The 15641-nt window shown below is 43.1% G+C and overlaps 1 long non-coding RNA gene across 2 annotated transcripts; it reads left to right on the top strand.

Annotated features, from left to right (window-relative positions):
- The first annotated feature begins 402 nt into the window (after window positions 1-402).
- LOC140002225 (uncharacterized) lies at window positions 403-7225 on the top strand. Of its 2 annotated transcripts, none has more exons than XR_011808462.1 (3): window positions 403-855; window positions 3919-4068; window positions 6477-7225. It is a non-coding gene; the product is annotated as an uncharacterized lncRNA (long non-coding RNA). The 2 variants fall into 2 exon arrangements; XR_011808461.1 differs by lacking the exon at window positions 403-855 and adding an exon at window positions 3249-3314.
- The last annotated feature ends 8416 nt before the right edge of the window (window positions 7226-15641 follow it).

Here is a 15641-nt window from a genome sequence, read left to right as displayed (position 1 = left end):
TGATGGAAATCTTGTCATGATGCTGTGTTTTTCCAGTGCAGCTGCCTCCTTCTTCTCATCTGCTGTTGTGTTAGTTGGTCTCTCCACCTTTGTTGACTCCTACACCAGGAATTTCAGCTCCTTTTCACCTGATCTGGCCTGTGTCCAGCTCATTATCCACCCCATTCCCTGCTGCCCCTTTCTGCAGAACCCGGCAGGCTTTGCTAAGAAAAACAGCGCGCTCCGCCGTGACCTATCTCTTCCGTTTGACCCACTCTTTCCTTTAGTCACAAGCACAGCTTTGACTAATAATGTTGTTCTGGGGACTACGGCTTCTGTGAATTTCAAACACAACAGCTATGCTACTGCTACAAGAATCAACAGGTCAAGGGAAAGGGCCTGAGCAGTGGCATGTTGTTGTCGATGAAATTAATTAGCAAGGTACGGGCACGTTGGTGCTCTCATATTGAGACCTAGCCTGGGACTACTCCTGGCAGGCTACAGAAAAGGGTTACCTGTATGGTGTGAGCAATAGCCTGCAGGTTTGTGTCAGACCTGAAAAGCAGTCTCAGGCCCATGTACTAAGGTAGGCGCAATCAGCGTGATCTAAACTGTCGTGATGAGTGACTCATTGGCCAGAAGATGACACCAGTCCTCACTGAACAGCACCTGGTCCTTCCCTCTTTTCAAGCAAGGGCTGAGCCCCAGCAGCTGTCCCGGCACCACTGTGCACCTCCCGTGAGACCTGCTCTTCCTTATTGTATCTGTTGGAAAGGTGCAATGGATTCGGGAAGCACTGAGATAAAGTCGTGGCAGAAAACCCACCGAGGGCCTTCAGACCCTTCATGGTTTCTTCAGAGAATCCACAAGCCCCAGGTAACTGCAAAGAGAGAGGAGCTATGGCAGGAGGAGGATCACCTCATGCCTGCTCTGCTTCGTGTGTGGTTCCCTGAGCATCCCCACACACACTGCTCTTGGGGACGGGCTGAACCTGCGCTTGGTGCGAGCCAAGGTGTCCGTTCCTCTCTGTTTGACCTGTAAACAGAGACAAAAGTGAGCTCAAGGGCCAAAGGGTGGTGCTTCTTTAGTGTGAGGGCAGCCAGATTTACGTACTGAATTGCTGTGTTAAAACAATTCAGGCAACAGTATGGGGGAAGACCTAGAGAGCTCATGCTCTACAAAAACCCAGGGGAGCCTCTTCTTATGTGCATACCTTATATTGTAATGTATGAAATATTGTAGCTAATGAGTCCCATTTACCTGAGATGTTAATACATCCACATCCTGTACCACTTTTATCTTTTGACATTTTAGAACTTTTTTTTTTTTTTTTTGCAAGTGACAATTTTCTTGAGTATATTATCGTGAATTCATTTAAACACCTAAAAGCTTAGCTATAGTCTAATTGTGACATAGATATTGGTAATATGAAATCTGCTTTTGCAATGCAAATGCCTGTCTATTAGCAGAATCTTGTAAATTTGATTTTGAGTTGGGAGCAGCAGCTGTTTATTCAGTTCGCAGGTTTCTTGTGGTTTGTGGTTTCTTGTGGTTTAAACATTTGCAGGGTGTAGACACTAACGAGAGCACTGAATTGTTTATGGTGATCTTTGAAGCAGCATTGCAGATTTGTTATGAATTTTTGCCAGGCCAGCAGAAATGTATTAGCCTCTCCTTATGCAAAGTCCCACGTGCAGAGTAACCTCATTAATCCAACTCTTTTGGGACCATGCCACCATGTAGGTTAAGCAAAAACTTACCCTGCTACCATATGGCAGTTGATCACATCCTTTCTTCAGATCTGTTATTTGGAGGGTTGTCTCTTCCCCAAAATAGTGCACTTAGGCATAAATAAAAACAAAAACAAAAACCTTATTTTTATAGCTCTTGCAACAAAAGCCAACGTAAGAGCAATGGACAAGGCATCAGGTTAGCAGTCATCTCGGTGACTTGTGAACTAGCTCTGTAATGCTGGGTCTGCCCTGGGAGTGCATGAATGTGCTCTCCTAGTTGGAAACCCATCTCTTACAACAGTCACTTACCAGAAACAGTGAAGTAGACCTCCTTTCACCATTTTATTATTTATTTTATTTTATTTTATTTTATTTTATTTTATTTTATTTTATTTTATTTTATTTTATTTTATTTTATTTTATTTATTTTATTTTATTTATTTTATCTCATTTATTTCATTTTATTTCATTTATTTTATTTAACTTTTGCAGGTACTTCCACACAAGTTCTGTCACTTCATGTTTTCCACTCCAGTACTCTGCAAAATGTATTTCCAGGAGCCCGGTCAGTTCATTCTGGTTTGTATGAGCTACAGGGCAAACGGGCTGTTTCTCCCAAACTCAGAGAGCGTGTGACCAGATTTCTCCTAATAACTCCTAGCTTAATAAATACTAGTTACAGAGTGCTCCACTAGATTGTTATCACCTCTTTAGGGAAAGAGATTAATTTAATTGAAGTAGGCTGGGCAAATCTCTGAAGAGATACACTTGTAGAAACAATATAAAACCATGCAGGAATAGGAAAATTAATCTCACAGTCCTTTCCCCCTAATCGTACTTCATGACATATCATATTCCTTACGTAGATGGCAAAAGGGAGCCCTCTAGGGTAAGTATTATGTAGTAAGACCTCTGTTTTCAAGGTGCTTTGCAGCTGGTTTCATTTTGTATTTCAGCAGCAAGGAAGGTTCATGAAATACAGTGACTTACACTGCAACTTCTACCTCAGAGAAAACCTACACTGCTGCTCACCCAAGCCCCTGAAACCTTGTGAGCAGAAAGATCTCTTTATCTATGCCCTGCCTCTCTGAGTATCTATCAAAGATTGGATAGAAGGGCTGGAGGGCCTGTGTAATAGCTCAGACTGCCCATTCTCTGGCTCCCCCAAATAGGGTGTGAATGGGTGAACAGAGGCCACCCCTCTTACCGAAGTCCCATGCTGGCCTTCACTTTTTTTCACTCCTATGGATGTTTCACAGCTGCCAAAGCCTCACATTAATACACGGCCTCTCCTTGTCCCAGTGTTATCCATCATCACACCACTGCTCCCACTCTCCATTGCCTATGCACTGTCCTATCTGTCTACTTTTTCTGCAATTATCACGTCTTTCCCTCCCACTGCTCTCAGACTCCTTCAGCAAACAATCAGACCAGTCCCGCTCTGCTCATACACCCCACAGCATAGGGGCGAGAAGCATGGAAGGGTGGGAAGAAGAGAGCAGCACTGTGTGGGGCAGAGATGAGGCAGGAAAAGGGACAGCTGGAAGGAGTAGGATTGCTTGTGATATTTAAAACCACCTGGAGATCTTTGTACCTAGCAAGGTAAGTGGCTTCTGTGGTCTGTTTTATGCAGTGTCCATTCCTTCCTTGCTATTAACTGAATGCAAGACCCCATCCAGCCATAGCTTGGAGTCACGGTGTCCACTGGGCCCTGTGGCCTCATGCTGTTCTCTCAGTAAGGATTTACTTCATTTCAGGGCTAATGACAGTCTCAGTCCTTCCTGCTGTTTTGCTGAAGCACACGGCTGCAGCTCAGGTAAATTACAGGCCTGCAGCAGGAATGACTGGGTGTAACCGCCTGGCCTGCGTTGAAAGGCTGACAGACCCCGGGACTGCGGAGCCTCTTCCTGAGCCTGAGAAACTATGAATTGGCTTGTGAAGCCTGCGGCTTCGCAGAGTACTACAAAGGCTTCTTTTTTTTTTTTTTTTTTTTCAGTCCCTTTTGTTTACCACCCCAATGGCAGTGTTTTTGCTGGCTCTGGCAGTTGCATAGCTAAAGGATCATATGACTATATATTTTCTGGTCTTTCCTTCTAATCCAGAAATACCACAGGCAGTAAGAAATTCTTTTCCAGGAATTCCTGTCAGTGAAAAAGTGTAAAGCATTTTCATTTTTTAATGGGATTTCCTGTTTCTTCTTTTCCAGTTCTTAGGCTGAAGAAATAGAAACAAGCAATTTTGCCTTGGGTGATGACCTGTGGTTGTTTCCTCTGCCATGCGTGGCAGCTCAGCCTTGTGCTTCCACTGGGACTGTGTTTTTTTGTACAGCTCCTGACTTCGGGCAATGAAATATGAGGTGAGAGTGTAAAGCTGTTTGTTTGGGTGAGAAAGGCACAAAAACTGATGCTTTGCTGTGCCTGTTAATATTGGGCTAGAACATGGGTAGCAACATCAAAATTCATTTCTGTTGCTTTCTTAATCAGGTGCCATGGCAGTGGCAGGGATACAACTACATAAAAACTTCCTTTCAGTCTTCACTATTGGCCTGGAGTTAGCTTTAGAGTTAGATTTTAGATTTTTTAATTCTTCTACTCTGCAAGGTTCATCCACTTTTGAATTGGCTCCATTTGGGTCCATTCCTATAATAATGAGCCCCTCTGCTCTCTGCTGGGCTCTCTTGTGAGTGCTGTGGGCTAAGTTCATTATCCTTTGCTCTCTGCAAGGATGGTTTTTTCTCCCTGCCCAGACTACGCCTTGTCATTTCTTGCATCTGACTGAATTTCTAAGGTGCATCCTGGTGGCCATGTAATCACAGAGGTGCTCCAGTGTGGGAACCTGGCTTGCGGGAGCAGCTCATGGTGAACTCCAACTGGATGAGAAAGCAAAGGGAGCACTCATCAGCAAGGCAAAACTTTTTCCAAGAGCTATCTGTTGTGCTGCCCTCACGTTCTCCTGATAGGCACAGCCTGTCTCCATCAGAGAGCATGAAGGCTGTCTTGAGTCAGCAGATAGCATCTGTCTCCCAAATACCTTCCGGCTTCTAGCCCAAACCTAGGTAGTGTGCCAAGCATACTCGATACCCAGTAACTAGCACCAGAGTTTGGCTGTGAGAGCTGCTGATTGCAAAAGGCTTCACCTGATGAAGAATTGCTCAGTTAGTTCACTGGCTGTTTTGAAGTAACAGAGGATGGCAAAAGACCAGGTGTGGGGCATAGCTTGCCTCCTCCGGAGTGACAAATCAGAGTCTAAAAGGCAGCACACAGTGTGTTACATGAAGTTTCCAGCCAGAGTCCTGTGTCTCTCAGCTAACAAGTGGAAGTATCATGAACTGCAGCAGAAGAGAAGGGGTGAAAACTCCAGGGGCTCCTTCAGGACAGCGTTTCTGTTGGCTCTTGCACTTAGGAGACTCAGCTCCCATGCAGAGGGGCAGCTCCTAACGCCTCACTGGGTAGCAATGATGTCCCCTCTTCATCTATGTCATCTGCTCAGTTACAGAGATGGGCTACGCAGATGCTCATACAGATGCTGTAGCTCCAGAGCATTTACAAGAGGCAAAGAGTGACTTAACAGCTTCAATTAGCTTCTAGAAAGACTGCACAGTGCTTAAGGTACGCCAAAAAGGCAGCGTGTGACTCCTCTGACAAAGCAATGCTGCTGCTCCTTGTGATGCTTTAGCCTCCTGCAGTGCCAGATGTAGCTAGTGTTTTACTATTTCTTTCTTCAAATAGCAGTGCTCAGGGGGGATAAACTTTACTTAACCTAATTAATTTTAATCACAGCTTTCAAATCTCATACTGTGCAAAGAATTACAAATTGGAATACATTAATAGAACCCATGGTTTATGCTGCAAGCTAATCGGAAAGTGTGCATTTACATTTTCTGCATGAGTTTGCAATTACCATTAAAATAAAATTCAGTTATGTCCTTTTAAATTACTAAAATGTGAAGAACAGATTGAGCTGGTCCCATTTGTTGTAGAAAATGACTTGAAAATGGCCTACATTTCAAAGAATTAAATGATTCTTCCTGAATAAGAGGTTTTAGAAAATGACTTCCAGTTGTCTAGAGTTAAGGTGCTTCCAGGCATTCTGGTTTAAACAATCTTTCTTTTACAATAATGGATTGCTTAATGTTTCCTACCTGCTTCAGTACGGATTCGTGGAAGGAACAAGGAGGGTTCTTTCACAGAGTCAGCAACCTTTAGGAGTAAACTGGAGAAATGACATCTCAAATGACCACATCCAAAGCCCAACGCTGGGCGCTGAGAAGCAGTTCAGAAAATTTCCTTCCAAATGAAGGGGTTTCTCATCTGATGAATGTGGGAATGTAGGCCCAAGTCCTACAGTCCAGCAGCTTTGGAGTTTCATTATGAACACAAAAATCTCCCAGGTGTTTTTTAAATCATAGTTTTGGTAGGGTCAGGTTGAAAATTTTATACATACCCAATGATTTTGGAGCCTATGTCTCATTTAAAATGGGCAATGGTATGCACAGGGAAGGTTAATTCCCTCAGTCACTGGTGGTGACCTGAGCCCATTCCCCAGCACCTGGATGTGGGATTTTTGGGCCACTCTTTGTAACTATATGATTATATAGGAAAGTTAGGTGCCAAATTTCAGTTGTCTGTGTTACCTAGAGTCCAAGGGATTCAATTTTGGGCTGCCAGTGACTACAGAAGGAGTCAAAAAAAGGTGGTCTTGGCCTTGCTCACCCATGCCAAAACAGCAGTGTTTTTGTTGTTGTTGTTTGTTTATTTTTTACAGGACTGTGATGCCAGATCAAAATTATGTGGCTGATTAGCTCCTGTTCTCCGAAGTACTTTTGGACTTTTAGGAAGCCAGGTCCCATTCACTTCAGTAGAAACCTAGGTTTCAAGGAGCCAAGAACCCCCCTGAGCATGTAACGCAGACACCTTATTCATTTGGCTCTGTTGAAAAAAAATGTTACTTCAGTGGAAATGACCTCATTTTGAAGAAAAGCTGAATTGCTCCCAAAAGGATCATTGTCTTCAGAAATGTAGTCTATGTTACAGCATGACAGGGCCCCAAACAGTTTTTAATATAAAGTTTGACATCATATTGTAATGGCAGTGTTCAAGACAGGACAGTAGTGTTTGTGTTTGTTTTCAGCACAACCCCCTACAACTTATTTATTTATTTATTTTTAAATTCAAAGTCATGCAATGCAAGCAGTGCAAAAATAAAGAGGAAAACCACAGTCTCATAGTACTTGGTACAGACACAGAAACAGCTTACTCCTTTGTATAGCAAAAAGGTCAAAATGCATTGCTTTTGGGAAAACATAAGCAGATGTATATATTATAGATGATAACCTTTAGCTAAGTTGTAAGCCTAGTGCTTATTAAATAATTGATAGTACATCAGAGCTTCATGAAAGCCATGTTTTACATGCTGAGTTCGAATAAAATGGCTCGTGATAATGATTTCTGTAAAACATAATATGAAGTACAAATATTGACACAGAGACCAGAGGATGAAACATTCCTTTTTTATTAAACAGGTTATTACATCTAAAATCGCACCGAACCTCACTGAAAACTCTGGAAGACAAAAATTAACCATGTTATCACTCTGAAATATCACTTCAAACTTGTATTTGCATCAGAAAGCTTGTTGAGGGTTTCTTCTCTTTAAAAATGCAGCTGAAATGCTGTGTGGAGTGCTCATAACCACAGAACGATATAAGTAGCTTTAAAGGAAATGATGAGCTGATTCTTGACTGATGTAAATCACCAGAGCTCTGCTAGAGTAAGTGGAAATCTACTCAATGGACAATTTTAAATTTAAATAAGATACAGACTGCAGATCCACCACAAGAAGTCTCCATGCACTTCCTCTAATCTGCATCGAGAAGAGGAAAATTCACGTCTACACCCCTCTGGTGCCTGTAGGTGAGATCTGTGGGATCGTGTGCCCACGTGGCAGAAGGAAACACATGAACGCACCTTGTCTTCCTTTCCGTCACACTCAGGTAAATTCAGAGAGCTTGCACAGCTGCGGAACAGGCAGAGGGAGCACCCAAAACTGCCTTGTCCTAGGGCTGTCTGCATCTTTTATGCCAGGTAGGAGGATGAGAGCAGTACGAATGCACCTCTTCTGTCTCCAGATGAGCATTGCCTGCTGCTGGAGCAGAAGCTGGGCTCTGTTTCTGAGTCATTTCAGAGTTGAAGGTAAGGAGCCAGTATGGTTTGAGGCCATGGTGGTAATGAGAGTCCCTGAAGTATGCTGGGAATTACCCAGGGCAGTCACTATCAGAGCAGGAGAGCACTGAGCTTGTCCTTTTTTTGTCTGCCAGCAGCTGCAAATGCTGTGAGCATCCTGTGGCCGCTTGACTGATTTCAAATGCAGGTTTGGTAACTCATCTGGGAGACTTAGGTACTGATATTGGTTTTTGATGTGGAAAATCCTAAAGAAAAAGTAGCATCCAAGGCGTTTCTTAAAAAAAAAAAAAAAGACTAATTTAAAGACTAATTTCAATAGTTGTAGTATTACTGGTTGCTAAATGCCATAATCCAACCTCTCTGCAGCTGAGCCTGTCCAGCTCTCATCCAGGTCAGCTGTGGTTTTACACAGGCTCTTTGCAGTTCCTGGAAACCTCAGCCTCTACCCAAGGTGATATCTTCTTTGCTCTTAAATTATTAACTTTGTCTCATTTCAGACACGAAACCACTTTGCACCCATTAGAGCAGCTCTGTACATTGGATAAGGCTACACATGATGCTCCTCAGAAATCCATATGAAAATGAGGAAACCACTGCAATTCCCAGTTCCAAGCCATAAAACAGTTTTCAGCACCAGCAGCTGATGACTTAACACAGTTTAATTAGCTTCAGAGCATTTCCAGGCCACTGTGTTGAAAAGAAATGTGTGCACAACTTATGGCTCGCTCATTGACAAACAAAATTTCTAACTTGCCAGGCCTGGCGAGTTTTCTCTGCAGAGCAGAGCTGCTTCTTCAAAAGCAGTGACGTTCCACTGGAGGCTAGGAAAAAAAAGCCATATTTTTGCATAATCACAGCTTTCAGTAGAACAAAATTCACAGCTCTGTGAGAAATTACAAAACAAAAAGCCTTAGTACGAAGTCCTCACTGCACTGATGTGTGAATGCAAGAGAAAAATTACCTTGCCCAAAAAAGTCCACGAGGGCTGTTTGGCACCGTTTTTCTCTTCCCTGGCCTTTATTCAGGTTCTTGCAAACCTGAATAAAACTGCTGCAAAGCTCCTTCTACCCAACCAATATACAAATATACAGGCTTACAGAAACCTTGAGAACCTGAGTGCTGACAGCAGGTAGACAAACCAAATAGGTTTTGATCTACTTTGGTCAAAGGTTTGACAATCTCATACTTGTTGAGATAATCTCAATGTTTTTCTTAGTGAATGTTCTTCTCCATGTGTTGCAAAAGTCTTCTAGTTGCTTGCTTAAAACTTTTAATTCTCAGGCCTTAGCATTATCTTAGCTCTTGCTCTCCCTCTGCTGAATAGGAGGAGCATTCTAGCATAACCATTGAAAATAACACAGAAAAATTGCAGAAAAACAGCATGTATTCATTACCACTCATGGTGAAAACATACTCCTTTTCTTCATTGGTATGTAAAATAAAGAGCAGAATAACACATTTTTCTATTTCATCTCACTTTAGAGGAGAATCTGTGCATATAATGTATTTATTTCTATATCAGTATCTATAAAAATCATCTGTTTAGCAAAATCAAGTAATATGCTCAATAATTAGTTTAAAACACATCCATGTGCATGCCCAGTCTTACTATGGAGAGGATATGGGAAAAAAATCTGGGCCAGACATGAACAAGCCATTGATTAAAAAAAAAATGACCGATCATTTCAATGAGCATAATTTAGTGTAGTGGTGACCCAGGTGTCCTGCACGTCTCTCCAGTTGGGCACTGGTGTTGGTGGGCTCCTTGACTGGGGCTGAATGAGAGCCCCAGCAGGGTATGTCCTCCCCGAGCTAGACAGGTTCACAAGTTTCTGCATGGTGCAAGGAGGTGTCTCTCTCCAAGCAGATGACAAATTGGATCTTCAGTAAAACAGCAGTGGTACGTGGAGAGCAAACACACAACAAGATGCCCTTCTGTGCTGTGCTGGCTTTTGGTTTTGCTCTTAGCTGTATTTTCTGGATTGTTGCAAGAAACTCTGCTTTTCTTTTTTTTAAAGTTAAAGAGAGTTTGGCTGGTTTCTCAAGCCAAATAGGCTCCAGCTCTCTCAAAATGACGGGACCCCAGGGAGCTGAGAGCAACTGAGCTAAGTCAGGAGACTAGCAGAATTTACTCTTCTGTAGAGCTTTAGAGGTTTTCCTCTAGATATCATGTGAAACAGGTATTTATTTTTTCTTTGCTCTTTCAGTGGTGTCACAAGAAAGTAATGTATTTTATTTATAGATTTGCAGTCAGTGCTGGATTTTATAAAAGGAAGATGAACTTGCATTTCCTGTGTTCTAAATAACAGAAAAAAAAAAAAAAAAAGAACTTGTTGAGAAATTCTTTCTTCATACGTGCATTACATGTGGAGACACAGCTTTAGGCACATTCTTCAATAATTGCACAGGATTTTAATGTAACAAAGTGCAATCACTTGTAAGGAGGATCCTGAAGTAAATAGCATAAATACACCTCTGACAACCTCTTATTTCAACAAAAATTGATATCATAATTTTCAATGGTTTTACAGATTTTTTTAGCAAGTAACAATTTGTTTGGTTTAGAATATTTTGTTCTTGAATTATAAAGCTCCTTCAGGCATTTCCAGAAAGTTGTCTCTTAAGATTGTTTTATTTCATCAATAGCTATGATTCTGAGCAAGATTAAGCAGAGTCAGCTAGTTTGTAGCAAGCCCCCAAACCACGGTCTTTTATTAAGACCTTTTTATGTAGGAGCCATATCTCATGTTAATATGTAAATTCATCACCCTGCTACGTCTCCAAAAGATTATTTATTCATTCATTCATTGCTATCCCATTTTGGCAACAACAGGTGACCTGGTTTGCAAGTAGTTGATTAACTTCCATTCACATCTGTCTAATCAACTCAGAAAAGAGCAGTGAAAAAAAAATGCCCTCAGTCCTTAGTGGCTTAAAGGATCTGCTCTCCAGCAAAGCTAGATGTAGGAAACCTGCCCCAAATTGTGCTGCTTACCTGCTTTTTCACCAGGAACAGAATCGCTGGAGCCCACTAATGAAACTCTTGGATGAACAGGCAGGAGGCTTGAGCCTTGCCCCCCAGTTGGGTACCGATCTTTCAGAAGCCCAGCTGCACTCCCTCCTGCCTCTGTTGCCCTGTAACCATGCTTGCCAGCTTTACGTAAAGCTATTTAGGCGAGAACCACTCTGCAAGCATTACATATCATTGACAAAAGTAGGCCTGATGACCACACTCATATCTTTTTCCCCTAAAGGGTTCCCATGGGACCAGTGTCCCCCACAGAGACTGCTCTGCAGCCTCTTGCTGCTGTTTTAACCTTATGAAGTGTTGCGAGATGGGCTCCAGTCACTGGGTTGTCGTTACAGACTTTTGCTGGGACTTCTGCACCTAAATAACCAATGGAAATCCATTCATTACTGTAAATTTTGTTATTACTGATGCCCTATACATTGCCAAATAAGCTTTTGCCTTCTGGTTGCCACAGTGGTGTTTTGATGAGACGCTGCTGCCTGCGAGACCAGCTGACAGTGCTAATGACCCATGTCCTTGTTCTCTGCTTCCCTCGCTTATGCCTCTTGTTTCTCCACACTCAATTAAGGAAGGGAATTGAGGTTAATATTCCTGTCTCTGAAATTAAATCTATCCTTGCCCCACAGTGCAATTAATGAAAACAATTTGGATACAGAGCCTTTCATCTCTAGGTCACTGGTTATTTAGTAGGGGTTGGTGATGACTCATGCTATTAATTTGTCTGCTGGGTGGCAAACACCGAGCAAATCGACGACATTAGCCTAGATTAAAGACGTTCACCTTGCAAAACCACTGCCACAGCTTCGCATCCCTGCTGCTCTTTGAGGTGGAGTTGTGGTGGCTGCAAGACGTCTCGTACCGCAGTTCCTCCTGCAGCCTGCCTGGAGATGCGCTGAGGGCACACGTGGCTTTTGCTGCTCGTGGTACTCCTACTGCCAGCGACGATTCGAAAACGCTGCCTACTGTATCTCAAACCATAAACCGTGTCCAAAATTACAGGGCAAGTTATGCTGTGCACTCTTAAAGTGAAAACTGCAGGTCAATTTTATGTTTGGCTATTTCGAGGCCCAGAACACATTCAGCATTACAAACACAACAGTTGGGAAAAAAGCAGGTGTATGTATCATCTCTGGTTTTATTCATGGGCAGATGGGGAATTTTGGGGTATTCCCAAATGCTAAGTGCAGACATCTGAGAGTAATCTCTCCCAGATCCATCTGTACAGCCTACAGTGAGGCTGAGGTGCAAGGCAGAGCACTCTTTGTTCTGCATCATCCACTTCAGGAGCCTACATCAGGCTCACAATTTGAATTACTGCCTTGCCAGGAAAGCAAGTAGAGCTTATGTCTTGGTGAATACACTGAGCACCCCTCCATCCAAGGCTCATCTCTTCAGAAAGAGGTCAACATGGGAAGAATGGTCATACAGCGAGCAGAGACTGCATCAACCCTCTGTAACCCTGATCCTTGTGGAGAACGCTGCGCGTCTTCAAGCTTCTTACAGGCGCTGCTGTCCTAGATACACTGCAGCAGGCTTCTCAACCCTGTCAAGTACATAAAACTCTTGAAATTAAAGAGAAACTTGTAGTTTTCTTTTCCTTGCCTCTTCAGAACAAAACAAAGAAGATCCCCAGAATCACGGCTTATTTTTAATCATGTTGTAAGATTTTGAATGTTGCTGTGCCTGAAAGCAAGCAGAGCCAGCATTAGCGCATTATCATCACTCACACTGCAACGATTAGGTCTGAGCAGATACCAGGGGGCACATTAGTCCAAGTAAACGCCAGACATAGGATCATAAAGGTTCAGGAGAGCTCAAAGTGCTTAGTGTTCATCATCTGATTCTTAAGGGATTTGTACCGATGCCAAGTTCAGAAGTGAGCAGCATGGCCTGTGATGCACTGCCATACTGTACAGCAGTATTTTTATGCAACTAACCACAGCGACACTGATGCTGCATTCAGCTTCTGACGTGCCTTGAGATGCAGCCACTTCTCCGAGGGCACTCGGCTGGGCAGCAGGTCAGACCACGGAGCTGGTAGCAATGAGGTTTGAGAGATCAGTTGTGATGATCTTGCAAAAATATTCACCACGTAAAGTGCTGAGCACAGATGAATACATGCCTCGCCTGAGCACCTCCGCACTTCAGGCAGATTTTGGAGCGACTGCACGCTTGTCCATTACGCAGCAGGAGGGAGCACAGCATAATCACTCAGCACTTCTAAGCACCTCTTAAAACATTCAGCTCATTCAGTCATCCTGCAAAGTAAAAGGCTCTCAGGAGTTGGCAACACTGGCTGAGGGAAGGCTACAGTGGCTAATTTTATACTACACTGCCAGCATAGAGATCTGCTATTTTGTTTAAGACATCTACACCTCAGATTTCTTAAATATTTATATATATATATATATATATATCTTTAATTCTAATGTGTATTTCTGAGGAGGGTAAGGGGAATAACCAATTGTGAAAAAAAAACAACCCTTCCTCTTGGTGCAAGAAGCTAATTCAAAGCAAGGAATCTTAAGCAGCAAGTTCCTTATCACTATAATTATCACTATAAACCATTCATAAGAAGCTCTTCCTGTTTCAGATACAGCTGCTGTGAGGTTAGTGAAACTTTCCTGCAAACACAGAGAAATGGGAAATATGGAAGATCACACACTCTCCCTTCTCCTGCATGCGCTGCTACTGATCAAAGACTGCTGTCTTGAGGGTCTACTTTTTGCTGAAGAGCCTTGCAAACAGCAGGCAGACGTGATGCTATCTGTAGCTGTGGCAGCGACAGGTTCTCAGCCCGTCAAGGTCTTTTGAAAAGTGACCACCTCCCACCAACCGCCTCTGTCCAACTGACACAGTTGGAAAAAACAAAACAAAACAAAACACAAATTTTTAGGAACATCATCCTGCTGCAGGTGTGAAGACAGTACTTCGTTTAGCTTCCCTGCTCAGACAGTTTCAGACATCTGGATTAACATGCCCGATTGGCTGCAAATTCATTTTTCTCATTGGCATTCTTTCCCTTTCTTGCAAGTTTCTGAGATTTTGGCATTTTGTTTGATTGAGACTTTGCGGGCTCACTTCTTGTGAACCTGACATTCTACTTTTCCCCCAGCAACTTCAATGACCAGACTAGAAGTAATCACTTGGGCAAATGAAGACACAGCGATGCTTTAAACCTTATAAATATGTAAATGCCTGCTGTTAGACTCTCTCTTACTGATGGTAGTCTGAAAATGACTCACTTCACTGTTACAAAACTAGTTTCCAAATAAATCAAGTACAGACTAAGGTTTTCTAGACTCAATTTCTTTTGCAATTAGATTTTACTGTTCTTTAGTAACTGTCTAGTCTCTGCATGTGGGTCTCACTGGCAGGGGCTAAATTTGTGGGAGCTGAAAAAAACACAGAAAGGTGTAATCAGTTATATCAGCTAGCTATTCTGCTACCTCAGAGACCAGGTGTCAAGGAAGAAGAAAATCTCCCAAATATGAGCTCTTAGACAATTAAAAAACAAATCTGATTCTCAATGTTCATCCTAATTTGCACCTTTCATGATTTGTCACAGCAGGATTATTCTGAGAAGAGATCAAGTTCTTAGCCTGAGGTTCTGCTTGTGAAGTAGCTAGATGTTTATCTAGCTAGGCCGGAGAGTTTTTCTGCCCCTCCTTGTTCGGGTCACTGAGCTGGTAAAAAGAAGCTGTTGCTGCTGGTAGTGCTCACAGGAGTACACACTACCAGCTCCATCCACTGCTGGCAAGGAATGGCCTCTTCAGCTGTGTCTGAGCAGAGCTGGTGAAGGCTGAGGGTTTGCCCAGGTGGTGCAGGCCCTAAAACATCAGAATTGCAATAGCAGAGATTGAAAACTCAGCTTGACCTATAACAGTTTTCTGGGGGGTCAACTCAGCTCCCCAGCAGTGTTTGTAAGGCTTTTTACCCTTTCCTTTCAGCACTGGGAAGTCAAAAAGCAACCATGAAGTAAAACCAGGGCCTCCCTTGTGCCACTTCATGCTGTTCCTTTGTCAGTGCTTTTGGAGCAGGACTCGTGCCAGGGCTACAGGTGTATTTTCCTGATCGAGAGGCAAGATGCAGCATACTGGTGATCTTGGCCTTTGTATTTTATTGTTTAATCTAAACAAAATTTCCAACTCCCTCCTCAGCCATTTTTTTGACACACAGTGCTTTTGATGAGCGTAAGACTGTCCCAATCCTCCAATTTTGCTGCAGCTCCAGCATCTCCCAGCATTCACAGACACCTGGAGCAGTTGTTAGGCCCCCCCTAACAAATTTATGAGCCCTCCTCTCCCCACCAAGGCTGCCAACATGCAGCTATTGTGCTTCACTCATTTAAAGCACAGCTGCAGCGATCAAAATGGCTCCTTGTGCTGCCTCTGTCTTGGGTCCTATCTACGCAGTGGAGTGACAGAAATATTTTGTGCCTGGCAGCCCCACAGGGCCCAGGCTGAGCTCAGAGGACAAGCTAAATTAGCTTCACCTCCTACCTCCCAAACAATTCTCAGCTATGCTCTAGCCCTGCTGCTGCTGCTGGTGATGTAAGAAACTTTAATAAGAGCCTGATTTGCACGTACCAGGTTTAACTTTTGGGAGGCAGCTGTCTGAGGAGCCCTCTGGCAACTGGCAAAGGCAGACTGGCCTCTGGGACCTTGTGAGAACAAAGACGCCCACAGCATCCCTTCTGCAGCAATGGCTGGGTGA

The sequence above is a fragment of the Anas platyrhynchos genome, chromosome 3 (genome assembly GCF_047663525.1).
Source record: "Anas platyrhynchos isolate ZD024472 breed Pekin duck chromosome 3, IASCAAS_PekinDuck_T2T, whole genome shotgun sequence".
NCBI lineage: Eukaryota > Metazoa > Chordata > Aves > Anseriformes > Anatidae > Anas > Anas platyrhynchos.
Note: the sequence above shows the minus strand (reverse complement) of the source record. Positions and strands in the feature narration are given on the sequence as shown.